Genomic DNA, 26,597 nt, shown 5'->3' on the forward strand with positions numbered 1-26,597 from the left:
CTGCTTGTGGATAGAGTGCAGAGCAGAGGACAGGGTTGCACAGTAATTTAACATTGCATCATCACATGGTGCTGCACCGGGAAGAGGAACTGTCACAGGCCCAACTCCTGTGTGTGGAGGTCGCCCAAACAGGTTTTTAAAATGGCTGAGTAAGACCTTGGTCCAACCTAAACCCATGTCAGTGCAGCACTTACTCAATTTATACTTCAGAGTTTCATTCTCCCGTTCCACCACTCCACCACTGGCCGGATGGTATGCACAGTGCTGTTTCAGATCAGTGCCCAAGTATTCACTAACTTCCTTAAGGGCCGTGCTGATGAAAGGTGCACCATTGTCGCTGGAGATTTTAGTGGGGATTCCCCACCTAGGAATTATGTCCCTAAGTAGTGCCTTTACCACTGCATCAGAGTCTTGTTTGGCGGTAGGGAACACTTTCACACATTTAAAAAAACATGTCTACTATTACCAAACAGAATTTCTTCCCATTAGTTCAATGAAATCCATCTGTAGATGGTCAAATGGTTTGTCTGGAGCTGAGTGAGCTACCTGTTCCACCTTCAAACCTCGACCCACATTGTGAGTGGCACATACTACAAATCTTAAACAAAAATTTTGAGAGTAACTAGAGAAGCCCTTTGTGAACCAGTGGTTGGTTACTGCTACTATCATTCCCCCTTTTGATGCATGGTCTTTCCCATGTGTCAACTTTGCATAATATGGAAACATGTATATGGGGAGGCAAGGGTGGCCTTGTGGGCATCACACCATTAATGATGGAACAACCCACTTTGCACCATACTGCACCACACATGAAAGCTGGGTGGTTACTGTTTTAGAGGAAAATGCACAAAGTTTTGAGGTTACAGATGCCACCGCTGCTGCTTGTTTCGCTGCATGGTCCACTCGCGCGTTACCTAGGGAGACAGGATCTGATTTGTTAGTGTGCACATCACATTTGCAAACTGCAGTAGTTTTGGGGAGTTGAACTGTGTCCAGCAGCTCAGAGACTAGTTTGTGGTGGGCTATGTGTGTTCCTGAACTCGTCAGGAAGTTCCAGTGTTTCCAAATTGTCCCAAAATCATGCACTACCCCAAAGGCATATCCACTGTCTGTGTAGATAGTTACTGACTGTTCCTCAGAGCATGTTTGCATGCATCTATGAGGGCATACAATTCAGCTGCTTGTGCTGAAAGGTTTGAGGGGAGACTTCCAGACACGACTGTCTCGTGCGCGGTCACTACTGCATAGCCCACTCGATTTTTACCTGTGTCTGGGTCACGTGATGTTGACCCGTCCACAAAGAGGATCAGATCTGTGTTTTCCAATGGAACATCCTTCAATGCAATGCAATGGAGAGAAGACAACAACCTAAAATCAGCACATTTGTCCTACATCTTATCATGTGCCAATGTCAACAAACAAGCACAGGTGCTAGCTTTAGTATACATCGACCATTGGTAAACACAAAGCTCTGTGTTCGTGAAAATTCCCATCAATGATTCATCGGTCACTGTCATGCCCTGGGGTGAGGAGATCAAATTTAGGTGCAAAATGCACAGTAAGTCATTAAGTAAATTAACTGGGCATGAGGACGAGATTAAGAATTGATGGTTTACACTTTTCCCATTTTCACACTCAATCTAACAATTCAGAAAAACATTCTAACACTGAAGGTCCTGTCACACCCATGGACTGCAGTGACCGTGACCTCATTTTTGGGGATTCTTTTAGTTCACAGTGCCTTATTCTGTATATGTTGCCCCCGAGTCCACCAAAAATGTGACACTCTGCCCATTAATTACAAGAGATATGAATAGTAGCCGTGTAAAGGGACTTTAAATACTTTAAACGGTGAAAGGTTATGACTGGTTCAGACAATTGTGAATTGTCAGTTTGACTGATGTTGGATGCAGGCGTGTGAATATGTTTCTGTTCTTTGTGAGCTAACTGACAATTTGAGTGTCATGTGTTACCTCTTCTGTTTTAAGATATCTCCCCTTCCCTGTCCTCCACAGATCAGTGTGCCTCACCTACGTGAAGTTGGCCCCCCCACCAACGCAAAACGTCAGCAAAATAGTCTCAATCGTTTGTGCTCTGTTTGTGCTGGTTTGTGCCGTAAAAATTTTCGTTTGAGCTGCTTCGGTTCAGGAGATATTAAAAGAATATTCAAAGGTCATTCTGGGGTCATTCAGCCCCCCACATGCTCCAAATTAACCCGAAATAGTCTCAATCGTTTGTGCTTCGTTTGTGCCGGCTGAAAATTTTATCAGCACGAACCAGCACAAACGAAGCACAAACGATTGAGACTATTTTGAATGAACTTGGAGCATGTGTGGGGCTGGTGATGTCACCGCACCATAATTCAATGCCTAATATTTTAAAAGCGAAAGCAGCACAAACGAAACTTTTATCAGCACAAGCCGGCACAAACGAAGCACAAACGATTGAGACTATTTCGGGTTAATATGGAGCATGTGGGGTGGCTGGGTGACCCCAGAATGACCTTTGAATATTCTTTTAATATCTCCTGAACCGAAGCAGCACAAACAAAATTTTTTACGGCACAAACCAGCACAAACGTAGCACAAACGATTGAGACTATTTTGCTGACGTTTTGCGTTGGTGGGGGGGTGGGGGGGGGCAACTTCACACAGGTGTCTGCCTCTGCGTTATGAGGTATAACCTAAAGAGTGCTGATAACTTGACTAAGGAACAACATCCTGAGCAATCATGAGGTAGGGAAGCAAAAGATCTTGTGCTGCTGACCCAATACCAAACAGCTATGGAATTAGTTATTTTTTTCCCTGGATGAGACCAGAAACAATTCATCTGTTTTGCACAAATACAGTCAACTAAGCAGGCCTTTTATCACATTTAAAATACATGCTGATACAATAACATGCAGTGATATGCCCCACTTGGTGTGTTCCACTGTGTTCAAAACAATAATGATATTTTAATTTGCTAGGCCACACTAGTTGTGAGAGGGATATGGTATACATAGCAGTGAAATCATCATAAGTATCACACAGGCATTGTCATCAATGATACCTTGTCAAGTTGTGTTAAAACGTTCTTTACCTGCTACATAAGGATTGCAGGTCCAACCAGAATGATTTATCTAATGGTCTTCCTATATGTCCTATATGTCTATAAGCTAGAGCACAGATGAAATCATCAAGTGACGTTTCAGATGGCATGAGAGCAAAAGGAATTTCAACATTTGTGGGAAGATGTACACAGACATAACACTCTTCATAAATTAAGAGATGTAATTTATCCGTAACATTAGCAAATTGCCAAAACCTGTTGTGAGCTTAGAAATGAATGGACATGGTATGTCTAACAAAACTTAACAAGCTCAGCACCACAAGAAGATTCTTTTGATAAATAAGGGTTGAGTTTCCCTATTTGGATCACAATGACGGCAGTTAGGAGAACGACCAAATAATCTACCAAACCAGTTTTTTGGAGTATTTTTAGTTTTGGAGATATACACTTGAGTCATGCTTGTCCAAACTTCTATTTAAAAACAGCAACAAAGTGTGAAAAACAAAAGGTCTTGTCATAACTATAACTATAGCTATCACATTGCATACAATATGCATGTTATTACTAATTCAACCTAATACAAAATGTGATTAAATGTATACTTCAAGAAGTCACAACCATCCAATGCTTTGGTCCCCCTAAGGGATTCTTCTTTCTTCAATGATGTCTCTGTGCCAGAAGAGGAAGGGAAGCGTTTTCACAGTGCGTGCAGTGAATCCAGTTGTCTGCAAGAAAAACTTTCTGGATATTTAATGTCAACAACACCAAACAGTCTTTGTATCCATTTAGCATATTAAATTAAACAAAATACATCCAGGGAACACAGCTTTAGCATGTGCTGGTCTGTTCAGATTATCAACCCATATGGTAGTAACAGGGTATTTGATACAGTGTGCATGCCAGTCTCCCAGTTCCATGATGGATGAGAGTGGATCCTGTGCAGAAGTGAAAGAGATATCAGAGGTCATTAGTTGCATCTGTATAGAAAGAGCAGATGAAATGAAAGCAACTGGCTTTGCTGTGCAAAATGCAAAAGAAGAAGTGTTACCCAAAAAATATAATCATTTGTTTTTGTGTGGGCCCGACATTTACAAACAGACACCCATGATGGCAACTACCAAAAGATGATTTTATGGCTCTAGCCAGTCCTCCTTTATGTTGCAGTTCTGCATTGGCGGGGTTAATAATAATTCGAGCATCCACCTGGAGTATGTCACCTTGTCCTACGGATACCGACACTCCCATCCCTAATATTATCACTGAATGGTAACTTATTTCATTGAGCTGGCCTGCTTCTGTCTCTGCTTCTTCTGACTCATCTAGTTGGAGTAGGTCCCTTAATCTTTGTATTTTAGGACCTTCTCCTAACTTCCGATGTGGCTGACGACCTGCTGGCAGGCTTTCCCTGAGGTAGTTCCTGCCAGTCTCTTACTGTATTAATGTTAATTTTAGTTTTTTCAGAGTTGTATATTTTTACTTCAGTACCATTGGTGTCAGAGGAATAGATTAGGTCAGGAGGTTCAGTACCCGGACTTAGAACTATTATTTCCTCCAAGGGCCAAATGTTCCTGGGGCCTAAGGCAATTTGCCAAACATTTTCACCTAGGTACTGCAGTCTGCCTCCCGCCAGATCTGCCCTTTGTTCATAGGGCCAGGTCTGGCCAGCATATATAATTTGCTGCTCATTTAACATTTTGTCAGTTTCCACCATTCTCGGGTATTTCCGGTTTTTACCCTCAGTCATACTGTACTATTTGTCTTATAATTCTCTTCGGAATTATCTTCCTATTCTTAAGGCAGGTCTTTCTTTGTTTTATATTGAGGGTTTTGTTGGCTCAAATTTAGCCTATTACCCAAAAACATTTAAAACTCAACTTAGAAGCCAATACTCACATCTACCTCTGAGCCCAGTTGGAGATAGAAAAAATACACCAGCCGTGAGTGAGAAGAAGCAAGGGTCCAGCTTTATTGTTCCATTCCACCACAAGAGATCCACACCGATGAGAATTCTCAAAAGTGATTCCCCATACCCTGAGCTTAAGCTCCAGTATTTATACTGTATTTACACACTAGATAACCCATATGTTTCCAGAAAAGGCCTATTTCACTTACACATAGAATCAGAACCCAGGCATTTCTAATAACCCAGAAAATAAAAACCCAGCGTTTTGAATTACATAGAGAATCAGAAACCAGGATTCTCATTTACCTTAGGTGGTCAGAAACCAGGATTCTCAATTACCTAGGTGGTCAGAAACCAGGATTCTCAATTATCTAGGGAAATAAAATGACGTAGACAAGACGACTAAACAACCGGGAGGGACCTTGGTCTTATCGTTATCTCGGGGGGGGGGGGGGGGGGGGGGGGGGCAGTTTGACCCAGCCACCCTTATAACTGGCTCTCTTCATGGTTCTCTAAAAATTAAGGCTTTCCTTGCGAGACGAGAATCTTCACCATCTGAATCATGAGTAAGTTATATTTTCTATTTTTCCTGTATTTCTCATTTATAATTTATTTTCATATTTGCACTATATTTCTTATTTTATATATATTTATACTACTTGAAAAGTGGTTTACTGTACTTCCAACTTCTTAATATCATTACAGTTCTACTGTCCTGCATATCCTACTATTCTGTTTTTTATAGAGTTTCTCTATTACTATTAATTCATGTGTGTGTATGAGGAAGAGTGTGTGTGTATGTATGTTGTGTCTATTTCCCCGCCCTTGACTGTACGAGCGTGTGTGTGTGTGTGTGTTTTTAGCACTCCTCAGCTCGTACACTTCTTTTCGACTTTTTTTTTGACTATTACTGCTCTTAAATTGCTCATAATTCCAATCTGTCAATGTCCGCCTAATCCCGCTTCTATGTGTCTAGGTGCCCGTTTTTCCTTCTTCTCCCTTTTGCTGGATGCTAGGTCTCCCTTATGTTTATTTTATGACATTTTTTATCCACAACATTTCCCCCTCTGAGGCTATGAAGCCTCATACACTACCTTAATTAAGCGGGTATCTGTGGAGGAACTGGTTCTGCCGCACCCCATGGCCGTCCCCCGCTAGCTGTCGGAGGATTACTCTAACAAGGCCATAATCCCTGCGCCCGTCGTCCCCGTAATCCAATGGGTCCCTTACATTAACCACTTCTACGCAACACTGATCCGAACAGGAGCTGAGGAGGTTTTGTAGACCTGGTGGGAGACGTGCTAGTGTTGTGCGCCCCGGGGTCTCATAGTAGATTGGCAGCTGGAGAATGGGCCTTAGGACCCCCCTACATCCACTTTGCGCCGGACATGTGTAGATGTACCTAGCCATAACTCTTAACCCTTAACTTACTTCTCCTTTTAACTATGTATATATATATCTCATTTCGAATTTAACTACCTTGATTATACGTTTGTTTGCCTACATCGATTATAAGTGTGATTAACTGAGTTCCCCTAATCATTTATTACTACTACTACTGCCGTACGTATGAGTACACTACAGTAACTAACTACTTGATCTACACGTCCCTATCTTTCACAACTAGGCCTGTCAGCCCACAGTTTTGTATTTGTCGGGACCTGCAGATTCTTGCTTCCCCTCAAAAACCAAACCCCAGTCTTTCGCAGTCAGGGGTGGGCGAAAAAACCTCTTACGAGGAAAAATTCCCACCCTGCCAGCACTATGTGCTCGGCAGCACCATTATACTTTTCTCATGCCTGATTGCGTCACACTTTTTTGCCCATCACATTACATGTCATGTCACATATCACAGCATTTTATAACACTCGGCATAACAGTCTCTATCGGCAGTATCCCTCTGTATTCCAGTTGTCTTCGGCTCAAGCACTTTACGTACTGTAGAGAACCACCCTTTGGGGAGAGGTTAGGCTAGCACTTACACCCAGGGTATGGATCATCACATCTTCTTCTCACCCCTCAGGGTTCAGTAGATCTGCAACACAAATGAACATATAGAAAACACCAATAGGTCCCGTTTGTCTCGGATAGGCCCATTACCTTGCCACTACCTTGTACAAACGGGTCCTTGCGCCCCCTTTCCCATCAGTCCTGGCTCAGTTACCGTCTCATGTTCTCGTAGACGCTGGTGTTGCTGCTGTCGCTGCTCATTGACCCCTGTCTGTCGCTGCTGTCGCTGCTCATTGTCTCCCGTCGCATGGTCTCAATCACCACCCCCCGTTGAGGCGGTAACGCCTCACCCTTAACAACATACTGGCCAGAAAAGGAGGCTGAGGACATCACCATCCGCCGTGCGCAGGGGATCACACAGCAGGCCACCAGAGCCATAAGGAGAAGGAGGACGAACAGGGACGCTCCCAAGCGGGTCAGGGCAGCAGTCCAATCTCCAGAAAGAAACCAGGAGAGCCACGGCGGGAGGCGGAGACTAGACCCAAAGCCGGAGTTAGCCGCTTGCTCCGCCTGGAGGGCTTGTAGTTGGCCCAGGACCTTGGAGAGGGCTCCCTCAGAACCAGTGTGCAAAGGGATTGCAGCGCAGCACTCGGGACCAATCATTGTACAGACACCTTCCTCCGGGGCCCGCATCTGGTCCAGGACAAAACGGTTCTGAGCAGCCATGAGGGAAGTGGCATGGAGCTGATCACGGACCAGTCCGAGAGCACTCAGCGAGTAGTTAATGAAGCGTTGCTCGTTGTACCACATGTAATTAATCCATGCCACGTTGCGGTTGATCTGCACGGCCGGGAGCAAAATAGACGCTACACCACTGCCAACGGCCTCCATGGCTCTGTAGCGAGCAGGAACGCCAACGGGGGTACCCCCAAAGTCAAGATGGATGGTCTCATCAGCAGCCCAGTCAGAATAGTTCGCTGCATCAGCGTCACGGACATACTGAGTCCATAGGGCCACGTCGCGGCGTGAACGGGACCGGCCGGATGACGGTCGGTCAGCCACCAACAAAACACGGGTCTTACTGTCCAACCTAACCGGGGCGCAGCATCCCTGCCACTCCGCAGGCAAATTCTGGCGTACACGTTGGCCCCCGCAAAACCAGAACACATCCGCAAGGGGAACAGTACCACCACTAAGATCAGGTAGGGGAATTACCACGTTGGGGGTGCATGGGGGTGAATCACAAACAGAGGGGGTTTCAATTTGCAAATCATTAGCGAACAGGGAGACATTACATCGGGCAGACACATTTCCCACAGGATATACGCCAACAGAGGAGCAGAGGCAGATGGGAAAGAACGAGGGCAGAGACGGTTGGACGCGGACAAAAGTCGACACTTGGGTGGTTACAGGGTGAAACAGGCATGAGGAGCTTGCATTGTGCATCCACGATGGGCCAAAATCAGCCGAAAGGGCCCCAAGGAGGCACACAGTAGGACACAAAAAATCAACAGAATAGGGGTTGGTGAGACATTCTGTGAGGTTCCCCATAGGCAGCATAAAATGGGGGGTGAGGCTACGATCATGACATACGAGACACGAGCGATCCGTCACAGATCGAGCAGTGTGGACCATCCATGCCATATACATGTTACTCTGCTCCTCCGTGAGCGAGGTGTTAGCGGTAGAGATTGAATAATATTGTAATTTCATTAATTTATGTGCGATCGGAGTTGACATCGGGGCAATGAGGAGGGGGTGGAGAGCCCGGGATGCAAAGGGTGACCCTGTACTATCATGGTAAGAACATGCCGTAGCCGAGCAAAGGAACGGTAGCCACAGGGGGCCAATCGTGGGCAGCTCGAAGGAGCATCTACTCGTCCGTGCTCTACCAGTAATTCTAAGATGTCCTACGTGAATCTCCACAGACCGAGCTGGGGAGAAAGTGAATGAGGCCAAATAGGGACTTCTCCCAATCAGGGACTCTTCATGGGCGAGTCTAAGGAGAGCTAACGCGCACATCGAGCTACGGGAACCTATAGTTGAGCCAGGGGCCGTCCAGGATCGAACACGCCTAATACGAGGATAGAGGGCTGTGCGGGAAGTAGCAGCCGCTAGTGGGCGTAATGTATGATAGGAATCCAGGGCATTCCTTTTAAACATTGGGTCGTAGAAAAAGAAAAAGAGTGCTATTAGCCCTGCTGTAAAAATCAGTTTACCCACATACGTGCTACTATTCTGTGGAGCTTGTTCCACCGGTCCCCTCCAGAACCGGGGGTAGGGGAGTGCGCAAGGATTCATGCGGAGACTGACGTTCAGGAGTAAGCTCAGGTAAGTTCAACTGTGCTGCTAGAGACTGTAGCGTATCTGAGTTGATTAGGCTCAGAGGCAAAGCGGGGTCGTCAAGGTCCTGACAGAGAGTGGCAAATGTAGACAGAAAATCCTCCGTTGCTGGTGTTACAACTTCCTGTGGGCAGATAACTACACCCGTCACTTCTACTCGGGGCGTGAGAACGGTGAGGCTACTGGCATCAGACTGAGACAGTCTATCGAGTTTTTCCACAGCTCGCCGCTTATTCTGGGCTCGAGTGCCGTAGGCAGGGCTCAGGGATGCACCCGAATCACTGTCACTATCAGTGAACACCACTGCCCCAGTGGGCTTCCTTGTACTGACTAGTCTTGAGGTCGATGGTTGTTCGTCGGTAGTGTCTTGCAGTAGCGGTCCCTTACCTGGTTCGGCGCTGCTACAGTGGTTCAAGTGATACCAGTAATTCCTCCCCTCTACTTTCACAGCCGTGGGGGTTGCAGCGACCACGGTGAATGGTCCTTCCCGACGTCCCGCAAGGGGGCTCTTTCTCTTGAAGACACGAATGTATACCTGGTCCCCCGGTGCCACTAGGCGCACGTCCTCCCGTACCTCGCTCTCTCCATGGACTGCCTCACGAACCTGTGAATACAAATGTCTATGGATTTTGGTGAGGGTTCGCACATAATCCTGCATTTCGTCCTCCAATTGTGCCAAAGACGGCCCTGTGTATGGACCTCGGGTGAATGCCATAGGCATTGGGCGCCCAGTAAGCATTTCATGAGGAGTCAAGTGCGTCATACGATTGGTCTGAGAACGCATCTTCATCAAGGCCAGTGGTAAGGCCTGTACCCAGTTCAGGCGAGAGCTCTCGCATATTTTTGCCAGTTTATTAACTAGGGTACCGTTCACTCGTTCTACCATGCCCTGGGATTGAGGATGATACACACATCCTAGCTTATGATCTATCCCCAAGGCAGATGCCACATTGTCAATGACGTTATTCACAAAGTGGGTACCGTTGTCCGAACTCAGAAAATCTGGAATACCAAACCGGGGAATGACTTCGCGACATAAAAATTTAGCCGCGGTCCTCGCATCTTCCTTGGAAGCCGCAGCTGCCTCCACCCACCTGCTGAAGCGGTCTACTACTACTAGAATGTAGCGCTTCCCTTCTTTCCGGTTGTCTGCTCCCATGTCTATATAATCCATCATTATATGCCGGAATGGCCCCGTCGGCGGGGGAATATGTCCTAAAGGAGCAGTGAAGTTCTTTCGCACATTGTTCTTGATACACACTTCACATCTATTCAACGCATAGTCCACCATACTGGCCAGAAATGGGGACCACCATTCCTGACGGATTTTTCGGATAGTTTCGGTTCTATGGGCATGATCCAAGCCATGGGCTTCTTTGATCAAGAGTGGGAGGTAACTGGCTGGGGCTATACACAGTCCTTCTATGCTGCGCCACAATCCAGTACCCGCCTCTTTTCTCGCCCCCCGTTTTATCCACGCCGATACTTCAGCCACACCTGCGGTGTTCTGCAGCTCCACCAAGTGGGCCACATTGTCTACCTGCGGATGCCGCATCGGACTTTCCCCAGGCTGAGTTAGGGCCATCATCTGCCCCGGCCCTACGGCAGCTTTCTTAGCTGCCTCATCCGCCAGTGAGTTCCCTTTAGTGATAAAGGAGTCATCGGTCCTATGTGCCCTGCATTTCACTACAGCTAATTTTGCGGGCAATGTCATAGCATATAGTAAATCTGAAATCGCTTCCCCGTGGGTCACGGCAGTCCCATCTGCCCACTGGAATCCCCTTTGAGCCCAGATTGGTCCAAACACATGGCAGACTCCATGAGCATAGGCTGAGTCCATATATATATTGCAACTCTCATTACGGCCCAAATTACATGCAGCTGTCAACGCCCGTAGTTCAGCTAGCTGGGCCGAGCAGGGTTGGGGGAGCGGAACACTCATCACTACCTCAAACGTCGCCGGGTTTCGTCGTGCTTCTACTACTGCCAACCCAGCCTTATTGCCCGTATCAGTACGATAACAGGAACCGTCCACAAAATACGTATGCTTAGCATTATCAATAGGGCAGTTCTCCAAATCTGAACGTGCTTTCAAAAATATCTCTGATACCGCTACGCACTCATGGGGTACACCATCTATCGGGGTTACCAGTTTATCGGCCGGATTCACCGTGGTGCACCGTTCTATGGTGAGCTCCGGGGCTGACAGAATGGAGTCATATCCTGTTCGACGGGAGTTCGTTATCACAAAGGTCTGACTCGTTAGGAGCGCATGCAGTGCATGGGTCGTATATAATGTAACTGGGTGCCCCATGGTGATTGAGGACGCTTTCTGATATGCAAATGCGGCCGCTGCCAAAGACCGATAACAGGGGGGCATCCCTTTTTCCACGTTATCGAGAGCCGTGCTGTAATAGGAGATGGCCTGTTTTCCCATCCCTTGTTGCTGCTGAGTTAGGACGGCCGATGCGTACCCCTTTCTTTCGGATACATAGAGGTGAAAAGGTTTGCTATAATCTGGGTTAGCCAATGCAGGAGCGGTCATTAAGGCCATTTTAATATCTGCGAGTGCAGCTAGAGCTTCAGGAGTCCAGACGAGGGGGGCATTTGGCTGTGATTGGTCTGCTGCCTTAATCATATCCCGTAATGGTTGGACCCTTAGCGCGAACTCACATATCCATGGACGACTGAACTCCGCCATTCCTAGAAATGCCAACATCTGTCGCACGGTGGTTGGCTGTGGGGCCTTGCGTATGGCCTCTACATGCTTTGGCGCTATAGTACGGCTTTCTCCCTCTAACACACGACCTAGGTATTCCACCTTTTGTCTACAAAATTGCAACTTTTCTTTACTTACTTTGTGGCCATTTTCGGCCAACATTCTTAGAACCTTTAGAGAGTCGTGCTGGCATTGCTCTTTGGACGCACTACAAATCAAAAGGTCGTCGACATATTGCAAGATGGTGCTACGGCACTCCAGGGCTGAGAGGTCTTGAGCCAGTACCTGATTAAATATGGATGGGCTTTCACAGTATCCCTGCGGAAGTCTAGTGTATGTGTACTGCTGCCCTTCGTATGTGAAAGCAAACAAATGCTGTGAGTCTGGGTGCAGTGGCACGCTAAAAAATGCTGAGCATAAATCTATGACAGTATACCATTTGGTCCCTTCTGGAATGTTCGACAATAGGGTGTGTGGGTCTGGCACTACTGGTGTTTCCGGTATCACAATTTGGTTAATAGCACGCAAATCATGTACTAGCCTCCACTTCTCTGAGTCAGGTTTTCTAACTGGAAAAATGGGGGTATTGCACTGACTTCGCGTGGAGATTAGAACTCCGGCCTCTACCAATCCGTGTATTGTGGGCCGTATGCCTTCTCTAGCTTGCACTGACAACGGATACTGTTTCTGGTAGGGCAACCTTGCATTCTCTTTTACCTTAATCTGAGCTAGGTCGGCGGATTTAACCAACCCTACGTCGGTCGGATGTTTTGTCCATAGCTGTTCTGGAATAGTTTTCAGTATTTCCTCATTGTCCTGATCTTTTGCTGCCTTAACTGCCATTTGTAAACCACTCCGGTCCGTGTTCGTGCATATGCAGACACTAGTGGCCACGGCGGTATCAACTGCTGTTACTGAGATTCGCACAAACTTTCCATCAGGCGACTTGTGCAAGGATGGATTGGTAGTTGGCTTCCACTCTTGTACTTCTTTTGCCTGCCCTATCATTGGCTCTACCTCTTCCCGTTCCAGGCCTTTGGTGACCATGAGTGTGACATGGGGCGCTGTCCCTTCCAGCTGATACCAGTTAGCGATTCTATCTGGGAGCTTTATAATAGCCGCCACTCCCTGTGGGCCGCTTATTATTTCCATGGTTTTAATGTCCATTACTTGTCCCTGTTCCATGTCCTCCCAAAGCTGAGCATATTCCTGGTCTCGTCCACCGTCATCATTTTTAATAGTGCAATATAAAGGGGCCTCCACTTCTGTGCAATCGGGCCGCATGTACTGTAACCATGGTTTCCATTCTGCGTATCTGTGCCAGAGTTCCGAGTTAGCTGGATCGGACATCTCTAGCCAGTATACCATCCTCACATTACGGGCGGTGCTAGGTGGCTCGTGCAACAGTAGGAATTGTGTCGATATTGATTTGGGGAACGTCACCCAAATCCCAGTCGCTTCGCACTGTATCTGAGCTCCCAACTTACACAGGGCATCACGTCCCAGTAAGTTAACAGGCGCTCCTGGCGAATATAACAGGGGTGCTTGTATTGTCACACCATCCAGAGATAGTTCTTGAGGCTCGGTGAATCGTAAGGTCTGTATTTTTCCTGAGAAGCCCATAGTTTGAATAGCCTTACAGGTGAGGGGGAGCTGTGAACCTTCTTTCCCTATACTTGAATATGTAGCTCCAGTGTCGATCATAAAAGGCGCTTGCAAGGTGTTTCCGATCGTCACTGTAACAGTTGGCTCTTGTTCTGGATGCAGTGTGGTGACGGACTGCATGAGCTCCCCCCCCCGGCTTCTCTCGGCCTCCTCAACTCTGGCTGGGTCCCGGCTCCCCATAGGGGCCATACATGGGGCCACCTTGGGGTACTGGGGGTAGCGGTTGACACCGAGGTGGCATTCCATAGCTCTCCGGCGCTCTCGGTCCAAGCACCTGACCTCTTCTTTCAGCCCTATCCACGCGGTCTCCCCAAGTTGGTCGTGGGACACGTGGACAATTTCTCCTGAAGTGGCTAGGATCACCGCATCCCCAACACCCTTCAGTTGCCATATCTGGTCTTGGCAAAACTCGACCCCGTCCGTATCCTCGTCCCCCCCCCCAGGCAGGTGGCATTCCCGGGTGCATGGGGGCCCTCATATGATACATGTAATCCATCTGGGCGGGGTGCAGCATAGTAGTTATGTGTGGGACTTGCTGTTGTGGGTGGGCCTGGTATCCATTGGCCAACAGCATAGGGTCAGCCTGTGCTGGGGCTGACGCTTGTGGATGGGGCACCATCACTGCCGCTTGTTTAATGTGCTCCCTCCTCCGTTCCTTCTCTTCCTGTTTAGTCCTGGTCAGTTCGCCGAGCTGTGCTTTATAGAGTTGGCTCATTAGGGTTTCAGTAGCATCTTTAGCTTCTTTTTTCAGCTTCCTGTGTTGCTCCACGTGATGGGTCACATGTGCCAGAAATGAAGCCCATTCCATTGCGTTGAGCCCCACCACTTCCTCTAACTTCTTCTGTACCTCCCCAGGGAGAGCCTTCTTCAATAGCAGTTTGAACAGTCCCACACTTGCCACTGAATCGTCCCATTTGGCACCCGTTTCATCCCTCCATTTATCTTGAAATTTTTGTATGAAGGTTATCACGTTTTCTTCGTCTTTCAGTTTTATATTTTCAAGCTTCCCAGGGTCCATCTTAGCCGGAAACATACTCCTCACAGCATCCCATATTTCTTGTCGGTATAGGCCAAACGGGATGGCATCAGCCTTGGGGTCGTCTATCAAATCCCTGTGTTCTGCCCCATCGAAAATTTCTTCAGCCCGTCCCTTGCCCACTGTTTGGCAGAGAATGGCTTTGATATCGCCTATCGCCAGGTGCTGTCCTGATGTTTTTTCCTCAAACTGTGTAATCCATTTCTGCCCCCCTTCACACATGTTGGGTAATCGTTGGATCAGGCCCGTTAGGTCCATGAAACTCCAGGGTGCATAATGTAGGGCTTTTCCTTTAACCATGAGGGGCATCATCTGAGTAAGGCTGGGCTCCGACTGGGAGCGGGCATGCGCCAAGCACGCTGTGACACCAGGTTCGAATCTCACTGGGGGCCTCAGGCTTTCCCTGTTCCGTAGTGTTCTAGCTCCTCTAAGCTTCAAATCCTCCAAGTCCTCCTCCTCACTGACGTCTTGTTCAACTTTTCCTTCGTTGTCTGTTTCAGTCCCCTCGCTCTCAGTCCCCACTTGGTCGTCCAGTTCCATGTCTGAACTTACTTGCTTCTTCTTCTGCTGGTGATATATTAGGACTTTTGAGGCCTTACTCAGGCTTTTCACATGTTTTCCTGCTGACTGGTTCAGTGCTCTTCTCGACCTTTGTGATTTTGACTCTCCCAAACGCGGCTTGTGCGCATACTTATTCTTCACAGCAGTCGCCATTTGGAACGCTTGACCTGCGAGATTTTTCAATTCATCCATTTTACCCACGCCGTATGATATCCCGTCCTCTAGCCGTCGAATCCTCCCCTCCAATTCCTTATCCTCCTCGACAGCATATGGGGAGAGCACCACATCCCCCTCTATACGGACCACCCGCCCCACGTTGTCTCTCGGCTCACTTTTTCCTCCTCCTTTGGTATGTGGAGCCCCTCGTGCTCCGTTTCCCCCCTCGTGCCCTCTCTCGCTCCGACGACCTTCTTGATTGGCCCTGGTCCCATGCCCCTCCTGCTCCTGTATTTCCTCCAGTTCCTTGTCTTTTTGCTTGTGCACCATCGGCCGTGACCCTGGCCTCGGGGTGCTAGTGCTGGGGGGAATCTCCCTGTGCTCCGGCCACCCCGGAGTGCGGGTCCAGTTTTTCATATACTCCTGTAGTTCCCTGTCCCTCTCCTTGTTGCCTACCTGTGGGAGGTCCAGCCGTGGGCTTTCGCTCTCGACCGGGGTTCTATCCTCGTATTCGGCAGCTCCTTCTTCCATTTTGATACGTTCTCCATCCTCCCGCATGCGATGCCTCATTCTTTGGTATCCGGTGAATGTTCCCTGTATGTCCACCTCAGTTTCCTTCCATTCATCTTCTCTGTCTTCCAGGTCTTGCATCATGTAGAGCCCGGCGGGTGGGGCACTTCCGACAGGTCTCACTGGAGGGCGGTACTGAGGATTATATGAGGGCGGGGCCTCAGCCAATTCCTCCTGAATGGCTTCTTTTATCTTTTTTCCTAGGCTTGCTTCCCTTTCTTCTTTCTTCCGTATCACCGCCTCTGCTCGTTCTCTCTGCCGCCTATCCTTCTCCTTCTCTTCTTTCCCTGCCTCCACAAACCAGTCCACTATCTTCTCTGTCTTCACACATTTCTCCCTCACTCTCAAGCCTTTTTTCTGTTCATTCCATACAGCTAATCTCTCTTTCATTATCTGGCATAGCTGTTCATCAAAAGTACCTTCCTCGGGCCATTTCCACTCACCACTTGTCTTCTCACTCCATTTTTTACAATAATGTCTAATGTCCTTCTCATCTGTACAGTGTTTGCTTATCACCCTCTCTATCGGGCTCATCTTTTTCTTACATCCAGCCATAACTCTGGTCGTGTCTCACACCTCTCAGCCCTTAGAGTCGGTCGTACACACCCCCTAAATCCACTAAGTTATGCCTCACAGCCAAATGTTTTCCTCCTACCTTGTCCTGTTGTTCCCGCCTGCTTAGCCTCTCTCGTACCGATTTATGCCCGCTTTTCCCTTCCGTCGGTACTTGGCCCAGCCAGCCTCCCTAGGGACTCACATACACTCAGAGTACATACATTCAATTTACTTATGAAGATTAATTAATTAAGTTAAATGATTCAATTACTCTTATAAGTTTTAAGTTTAACTTTAGGTAATTCACACAGCCCCACACAACAGACAATTCTTACATGTTTACAATATTCTTAGACATAATATTTACCTATTCAACATTACCCAATTTTGGGTAATTAAACAAAAATTAAATTGTATTATTATTTGTCATTTAACTGAACAACACCTTCATAATTTATGGAATATAAATGAAAAGGTCCCAATGGACTGACTCCCTGATTTCTCAACAATTTTGTTATATATTACTGGTCTGGAAGTTCTTATTCACCCAATGGGCAGTCTGACAGATGCCTAAAATATAAAAAAAATGTTTTTTTTTTTTGTTTGTTTACAATTCTTGTATGCTCCTCCAATTTTTAAAACAGCAGTTATTGATACCAATAAAGTTATAATACACACAGTCACACCCGACTCACAGAAAGTCCATATCAGATTCAAAACATTAAAACAAATTTAAAAACAAAAATCTCACACTGTTCTATATTAGTCAGCTCAATCTGAAGTGCGCACACATACACATTTTTCTTCTTTTCCTTTTTTCCTTTCCACACAGAAGACAGGCCTGCTTGCGCAGATAAAAACAGATAGGGACACACACATACACCCCTTTCTATCAACAACATCGGCGCGCTCACATACACATTGTGTCACACACTCTCTTACACATATTTAGTTATTACATACACACCATTGTGGTCTCAGAATATAAAGCGCCTTCACACCAGCTCCGTATGTATGAAGCTTACAGTCACATAAATTAAATACAACTTTTTCAAAAAAATTATTATTATTTTTTTTTTTTTCTTTTTTCTTTTTCCCTAAATCTTATCCAACTTATCCAACACACATACCTCTTTATGTATGGAGCTCTTGTTCAGAGCACTAATAAATACTTTTTCCCTGTCTCCAAAACTTACACGCTCTCACACCACACTCATATTATAAGCACATATATTTTAAGCACACACATTTGTTAGTACATATTCCATTCATACACCGGGCATGCTGTATTGCACGACCCGGACCTGGGCCCAGGATTTATTCCCCTCTCTATCCAGCCCTGGAATCTAATCTATCTATCTTTTATCTAATCCTTTTCCAGCGGTATTAGGGGTCCCCACCAGTGCAGCCGCCACTAGACTGCTAGTCTAGTCTAGTAGCCGGTATCTGGGGTCTGAGGCCTCATTTTCCACCTGCTTTCTATCCCAGCCCTGGAGTATTTCTCTATTTCTCTACTCTTTTTTCTACCTTTTTTCCCTTCCTCCAGCGGTATTGCAGGACTTTCACTCACACAACACATATACCATTTCTTTATTACAATTATAAAAAGTACATTCTACAATCTACACTTCTCTTACCTCTTCTCACTCACTCCAGGTTCTTTTGGAGACCCACTTAGTCCTTCTTCCCACCCCGGGGCTTCTCAATCGTAACAACAGACCACTAAAACAGAGCTTTGAAATAACAGGCGTCTGCAATGCCTTTTCCTATACGGCCTGTCTGTTGCTTAGAGAGCGAAGTCCCACGGGAGAGATTCCAGACATATAGATCTTAGCCCAGTTCCATCTGGGGTGCCAAATGTTGGCTCGAATTTAGCCTATTACCCAAAAACATTTAAAATTCAACTTAGAAGCCAATACTCACATCTACCTCTGAGACCAGTTGGAGATAGAAAAAATACACCAGCCGTGAGTGAGAAGAAGCAAGGGTCCAGCTTTATTGTTTCATTCCACCACACGAGATCCACACCGATGAGAATTCTCAGAAGTGATCCCAATACCCTGAGCTTAAGCTCCAGTATTTATACTGTATTTACACACTAGATAACCCATAGGTTTCCAGAAAAGGCCTATTTCACTTACCCATAGAATTGAAACCAGGGGTTTTAATTTACACATAAAATCAGAACCCAGGCATTTCCAACAACCCAGGAAACAAAAACCCAGAGTTTCTAGTTACCTAGGTTGTCAAAAACCAGGATTCTCAATTACCTAGGGGGTCAAAAACCAGGATTCTCATTTACCTAGGTAGTCAGAAACCAGGATTCTCAATTCCCTAGGTAAAAAAAATGACGTAGACAAGACGACTAAACAACCGGGAGGGACCTTGGTCTTATCGTTATCTCGGGGGGGGAGGGGGGGGGGCAGTTTGACCCAGCCACCCTTATAACTGGCTTTCTTCATGGTTCTCTAAAAATTAAGGCTTTCCTTGCGAGACGAGAATCTTCACCACCTGAATCATGAGTAAGTTATATTTTCCTTTTTTCCCTGTATTTCTCGTTTATAATTTATTTTCATATTTGCACTATATTTCTTATTTTATACATATTTATACTACTTGAAAAGCGGTTTACTGTACTTCCAACTTCTTAATATCATTACAGTTCTACTGTCCTGCATATCCTACTATTCTGTTTTTTATAGAGTTTCTCTATTACTATAAGATTTTATTAAAGTTATTCATGTGTGTGTATGTGGAAGAGAGTGTGTGTGTATTGTCGCGACGGGCAGAGATCCGGCGCACACCAGAGGGAAAACGCTCCTTCTCCGACTGCCGCACCGGCACGACGTGGGCAGCTTCCTGCCGAACATTCCGCCAGCTGGAAGGACCGCCGCGGCAGGGCGGGGCTGACGCGACTCCGGCCAGCGATTGGCGGATCCAACGGGGAAGTCCCACCACTCAGGCGACGACGGAGGAGGATAAAAGGGCGCGCTTCCGGCCGGGAAGGGGAAGAGAATATCGTGGCGTCAAAACGGACTCCGTGCGTGTTTGCAGCGATTCGCAACCTCTGATCACGACGGTAACCTCACGCCCCACGCTAATTCTTCTCTCTCTCTCTCTCTCTCTCCCTCTCTCCAGGAGTCGTAAGCGCGGACGAGACCGCCGGATAGTGAGAGCCGCACACACGGAGGACGCCGGCCCGGGAAAACCCCCGCCCCGCCTCGGGAATCCCGCCTCCGCCACGAGTCGACTCCGCCGGCCGTCACGCCTTCACAAACCCCCGCACTCTTCCATTTATAACACGTTCACCTCACCCTAGCCACAATAAAGCACCGTCTGCAACCATCCTTTGGTCTCCTGTGGGTCTGTACGCCGCCCTTCCCCGGGCTAATTCCTCACAACTGGTGGAGGATGCGGGCATAGTACAGACCCGCCTACCGCAACTAAAAAAAAAAAAAAAAAAAAAAAAAAAAAAAAAAAAATTTATAAATAAACCCGCGAGAGAGAGGGAAAAAAAAAAAAAAAAAAGGGGGGCCCACAAAATGGACCCCACCCTGCAACACCTGCTGGAGACCAGCCTCCAGCAGCACGCCGTGACGCAGCAGCTCGCCGAAAGCCTTCAGGTCACTACACAGACACTGATCGCCATGAGGACTGAGACCCCCGCCGCCTCCACGCCTCTCCCCGACGCAACCAGCGAGATCCGCCGCCTACTACCCCCCCTTGGCCCCGAAGAGGACCTTGAGGCGTACTTCGAGACCTTCGAGAGTATCGCCTGCCGGGAGGGGTGGGACCATGACGACTGGCCCCGTGCCCTTGGTCCCCTGCTCACGGGAGAGGCCCGAACAGCCTACTATGCCCTCGACCCGGAGGAGGCTACGGACTACCTGGCGATGAAGGAGGGAGTCCTGGCGTGGTGTGGCCGAACCCCTGGCCGGGCCGCCACTGAATTCCATCGTTGGGTTTATCGATCAGGTGCTCGACCACGTTGCCAGATGAACGCCCTCCTCCGGATCACCAAACGATGGCTCCGACCGGATCGGCATACCGCCTCGGAGGTGGCGGAGAAGGTGGCGGTTGACCGTTTCCTGAGAGCGCTACCCCGGGCAGAGAGACAGGCCGTGGGGGCCCACGCCCCAACTACGCCCCAGGAACTCCTGACTGCCCTGGAGCGAACCTTGGCCACCCTGGAGCTCGACTCCGGGGAGCAGCAGCACCTCGATCGGCCCCTCGGTGCCCAGGGCCCCCGGTCTGACCGCCAGACCCGGCCCCGCATCTGGAGGAACCCACAGAGGGCGCCCACTTGTGAACACCCCCGAGACGAGCCCATGCCTACAGAGCCGGAGAGGGAAGCTGCCCGGCTGCTTACAAAACCATGGCTGGCAGGCTGCGCCCTCCATCAGCAGCAACCGCCGGAGGCGCCCTCCGTGACGGTGTGGGTCGAAGGGAGATCGGTAACCGCCCTACTGGACACCGGGAGCACGGTGACCCTTGCCCAACCCTCCATCCTGCCTGAGGGGCGCCGACCAAGCGGGACGCTTACCGTGACATGCGTCCATGGGGACACCCGGGAGGTCCCCTCAGCTGAGGTCCAGATCCAGAGCGAAGCCAGCACCTGGCCCCTCCAGGTCGGAATCATCCCCGAACTCCCCGTGCCCCTCCTCCTGGGACGAGACTGGCCAGGATTCCGGGTGGTACCGAGAGCCGAGTCCTGGAGACCGCGGCGGCGGGGGAAGGGGATCCCAACCCGGCCGGCCTACCTGGCCCAGGACGACGGAGAGGCCACCTCAGAAGGTAAGACCCCCCAAACTACTAACCCTCTGTCATCTGTCTTTCCCCAGGTAAACCGGGAGGGAAAGTTCGGCCGGGAGCAGAAGGAGGACGACCGACTGAAGCACTGCTGGGCCCAGGTACGGGTGATAGAGGGGGTCGACCAGAGCCCAGACCTGAGGCTCCCCACATCGTACTTCCTCGTCCGAGGGGGGCTCCTGTACCAACGGGCCTGCCGCCGCGGGGAGCAGGTGGACCTACTGGTGGTGCCCCGAGCCAAGACAGCCATCTTATTACACCTAGCCCACACCCATCCCCTCGGCGGCCACCTGGGGGCCCGAAATACCCTGGAGAAACTGCGGGACCGCTTCGTGTGGCCCGGGATGGACGCGGAGGTCCGGACCTTTTGTCAACAGTGCCCGCAGTGCCAACGCACGGCCCCGCGGAGGCCCCCGCCGGCGCCCCTGATACCCCTGCCCATCATCGGTGTCCCGTTTGAGCGAGTGGGCATGGATCTCGTGGGGCCCCTACCCAAGTCGGCCCGGGGCCATGAATACATCCTGGTCCTGGTCGACTACGCCACTCGGTACCCTGAGGCGGTGCCGCTCCGCAAGGCCACCTCGCAAAACATCGCCAGGGAGCTGGTACTCCTCTTCAGTCGAGTGGGGATCCCCAAGGACGTGTTGACCGACCAAGGTACGCCGTTTGTCTCGAAGCTAATGGCGGATTTGTGTCGTATGTTACAGGTGAAGCACCTCCGGACGTCCGTCTACCACCCCCAAACCGACGGACTTGTTGAAAGGTTCAATCAGACCCTCAAGCGGATGCTGCGCCGGGTGGTGGACGAGGAGGGGAGGAACTGGGACCTCCTCCTCCCCTACGTACTCTTCGCCGTTCGGGAGTGCCCCCAGGCGTCCACGGGCTTCACGCCCTTCGAGCTCCTGTTCGGGCGGCGGCCGCGGGGATTGTTGGATGTAGCCCGCGAAGCCTGGGAGGAGCAACCATCCCCGTTCCGCTCCGTCGTCGAGTACGTGCAGGACATGCAAGCCAGGATTGACAGGGTGGGCCCCATCGTCCGGGAGCACATGCTGGCGGCGCAGGAGGAGCAGAAGAAGGTATACAACCGCCCCGCACAGCCCCGGGAATTCCAGCCGGGGGACCGGGTCCTCCTGTTAGTGCCCAGCAGCGCCTGCAAGTTCCTCGCCTGGTGGCAAGGTCCATACACTGTCCTCGAGCGCCGGGGCCCAGTCAACTACCACCTACAGCAGCCCGGTAAGCCGAAGGACGGGAAGCTATACCACATAAACCTGCTGAAAAAGTGGGTGGAACCAACCCCGGTGGTGTCGGCGTTCGCAGCTCAGGACTCGGACCGGGGCAAGGGTACCTTGGTCGGCTTCGGGGAGGACCTCACCCCCACCCAAAGACAGGAGCTTACCGAGCTGACCGACCAGTTTGCAGATGTGTTTTCGGCTGCCCCGGGAATGACTCAGCTGGTCCAGCATGAAATCAAGACTCCTCCCGGTGTAGTGGTGAGACAAAGGCCATACCGTGTCCCCGAGGCCCGGCGCCAGGCCATCGAGGAGGAAGTCAGTCGCATGCTGCGGGACCACATCATCGAGGAGTCCAGCAGCCCCTGGTCCAGCCCCATCGTCGTCGTGCCGAAGCCGGATGGGAGCATGAGGCTATGCAATGACTTCCGGAGGCTGAACCAGGTGTCGGAGTTTGACAGCTACCCCCTCCCCAGAGTGGACGACCTGATTGAGAGGCTGGGGAGAGCCCGATTCATATCGACCCTGGACCTCACCAAAGGCTATTGGCAAGTGGCGCTCGCACCGGAGGCAAGGCCCAAGACAGCCTTTAGCACGGCCACCGGCCACTGGCAGTACCGGGTTCTCCCCTTTGGGCTGCACGGGGCGCCCGCCACGTTCCAGCGGCTAATGGACATCCTCCTGCGACCCCACCGACAGTTTGCCGCGGCCTACCTGGACGACGTGGTCATACACTCCTCCACCTGGGCCGACCACCTGTTCCACCTCAGGGAGATCCTGAAAGCCCTCCGGGAGGCCGGCCTGACGGCGAACCCAAAGAAATGCCACCTAGGGCTGACGGAAGCCCAGTACCTGGGATACCGCATCGGACGGGGGATGCTGAAGCCCCAACAAAAAAAGATCGAGGCTGTGAAGGACTACCCACGTCCAACGTCGAAAAAACAGGTACGTGCCTTCTTGGGATTGGCGGGCTACTACCGCAGGTTCGTGCCTAACTTTTCTGCTGTAGCCTCTCCCCTCTCAGACCTTACAAAGAAGGGCCAGCCAGACCAGGTGAGGTGGACAGCCGATGCAGAAAGGGCCTTCCAGGCCCTAAAAGAGGCCCTCACCAGCGCGCCGATACTCCGCAACCCGGACTTTGACCTCCCGTTCACTGTACATACTGATGCGTCCGAGACCGGGCTGGGTGCCGTCCTCTCCCAGACCTTCGACGGGGAAGAACACCCAGTCCTCTACATCAGCCGGAAGCTGTCCCCGGCCGAGAGGAAGTATGCGGCGGTCGAGCGGGAGGCACTAGCAATAAAATGGGCCATCGAGGAGCTGCGATACTATCTGGCGGGCAGGCACTTCATCCTCATAACCGACCACGCCCCCCTGCAGTGGATGGCCAAGGCGAAGGACACCAACGCCCGGGTAACCCGCTGGTTCCTCGCCTTACAAGACTTCTCTTTTCAGGTTAAGCACCGGGCAGGGGCCCAGCATGGTAACGCGGATGGGCTCTCACGACGAGACGCCCTCTGGGCCCACCACCGCGCGGCAGTAGGCTCGGAGCTGAGGGGGGGGTACTGTCGCGACGGGCAGAGATCCGGCGCACACCAGAGGGAAAACGCTCCTTCTCCGACTGCCGCACCGGCACGACGTGGGCAGCTTCCTGCCGAACATTCCGCCAGCTGGAAGGACCGCCGCGGCAGGGCGGGGCTGACGCGACTCCGGCCAGCGATTGGCGGATCCAACGGGGAAGTCCCACCACTCAGGCGACGACGGAGGAGGATAAAAGGGCGCGCTTCCGGCCGGGAAGGGGAAGAGAATATCGTGGCGTCAAAACGGACTCCGTGCGTGTTTGCAGCGATTCGCAACCTCCGATCACGACGGTAACCTCACGCCCCACGCTAATTCTTCTCTCTCTCTCTCTCTCTCTCCCTCTCTCCAGGAGTCGTAAGCGCGGACGAGACCGCCGGATAGTGAGAGCCGCACACACGGAGGACGCCGGCCCGGGAAAACCCCCGCCCCGCCTCGGGAATCCCGCCTCCGCCACGAGTCGACTCCGCCGGCCGTCACGCCTTCACAAACCCCCGCACTCTTCCATTTATAACACGTTCACCTCACCCTAGCCACAATAAAGCACCGTCTGCAACCATCCTTTGGTCTCCTGTGGGTCTGTACGCCGCCCTTCCCCGGGCTAATTCCTCACAGTATGTATGTTGTGTCTACTTGCCCGCCCTTGACTGTACGAGTGTGTGTGTGTGTTTTTAGCACTCCTCAGCTCGTACACTTCTTTTTGACTTTTTTGACTATTACTGCTCTTAAATTGCTCTTAATTCCAATCTGTCAATGTCCGCCTAATCCCGCTTCTATGTGTCTAGGTGCCCGTTTTTCCTTCTTCTCCCTTATGTTTATTTTATGACATTTTTTATCCACAACATTGGGAATAATGGGATTGTAGAGGAGAGGCAGGAGAATATTCAGGGCTGCTAGGTGAATATGGAGTAGGACTGAGAGAATCTGAAGTAGGACTAAAGCCAGGGTCATCCCCAGAGAAAGAAATGTCCTCATCAGGAGGAAGCTCAAAAGGATTCCCAGAGGAAAAACTGAAGAAGTCTCTGTTTGAGTAGAGGCATCCACAGACATTGTAACAGGAATGATCCTGTAGTGTAGGGGTTAGGGGAACCAAGAAACACCATGGTCACAGCAAGGGCTTCAACCAACAGAGTCAGATCAGCAGAAAGGTGTGCGAATGGAATCAGTTCACGAAAGGATGGTAGGAAAAAGGGATACTGCCCAGCTGAAAAAGGTAAACAACGAGAAGAACAAAGTTACACTCTTTCTCTCATAGAGAAAGCCCCTCTAATTCAGACATTACATAGCCACCAGAAAAAAGTGGAATACACACACACACACACACACACACAGATAGAGAGAATAAAATACAAGGAGTAAAAGGATAAATTACTAACATTTATTTACATTGTACCACTCACACTATACATATAATATTAATGAGGGAGCAAAGAAATGCATGTATTTAACCATATTAAAGAGAAAAATACAGAGACAGCTAAGGTCCTGACTTGATGAGAGTCAGACCATAAATGCACTAGAAAGCAGAAGTTGTTTTTTTTTTTTTTTTTTTAAAAAAAAAGGGAAACAGAAAAAGGGTGAACTTAATGGAATCAGAAAAAAACTAAAATTCAGACATAATGGTAACAGAATGTACCTAAAAATCAAAGGTATTGGAATTTGGGTAAACGAGGGGGCGTACACAACTTTTGGCCAACTGTATAAAAGGGAACCCTCAACTGTGGGGTTTTTAGATTACTTTGGGACATCTCACTGTGTGGATCTTGTGTTGATGGACAATAAACTTGGACCCTTTCTTTTCTCACTCATGTTTCTTTGTGTATTTCTTCATCCACAAGCTGATCTAGCTGATGTAAGTATTGACTTTAAAATTGGTAGTATTTAACTTTTGGTGATTTCAACACAACACTGCTCCTGTCTGCAAAAGCTTCACCATCTCTGCTATATAAATTCCAGCTTTCACAGGATACTTCACCAAATGTCTCTTGACACTGTGAAGATAATACATGACCAAGTCCTTGGGGGCATGTAACCAAGTCATTTTCTTCAGTTGTTGTAATGGCATTGCCAGTCAGAGAATTCCATTCACCTCTGTGCAGATGGTCTTGGTTTCAAGCAGTTTTATTGTCTCTAGATCTTGCTTGGACCAGGTCACCGCTTTCTCATCCCTGTGTGGAGCAGTGTCCATCTGCTAAATCTTTGGACATTCTTAATGAGCTCATCTTGTGGTGGAAAGACAGAGTTCAGCAGGGATTGTTGTGAGGATGCAGACCACCCAGTGAATGGTGTACAGCCTTGGAGGGTCCATCCCAAGCAGATGTGGACAGCAGCAGGGCCACCTGGATATCCTAATCAGATAGGCTTAGGTGTGGTAATGAGATGTGGCTGATCTGATTCAACAAGGAGGGTCTGAGCATCTTTCAAAGACAGCATCAGAAGACCTCGTGTTTATGCCTCCTTTGCAATTGCTTC

The sequence above is a fragment of the Ictalurus punctatus genome, chromosome 5 (assembly GCF_001660625.3).
Source record: "Ictalurus punctatus breed USDA103 chromosome 5, Coco_2.0, whole genome shotgun sequence".
NCBI classification, from domain to species: Eukaryota; Metazoa; Chordata; class Actinopteri; order Siluriformes; family Ictaluridae; genus Ictalurus; species Ictalurus punctatus.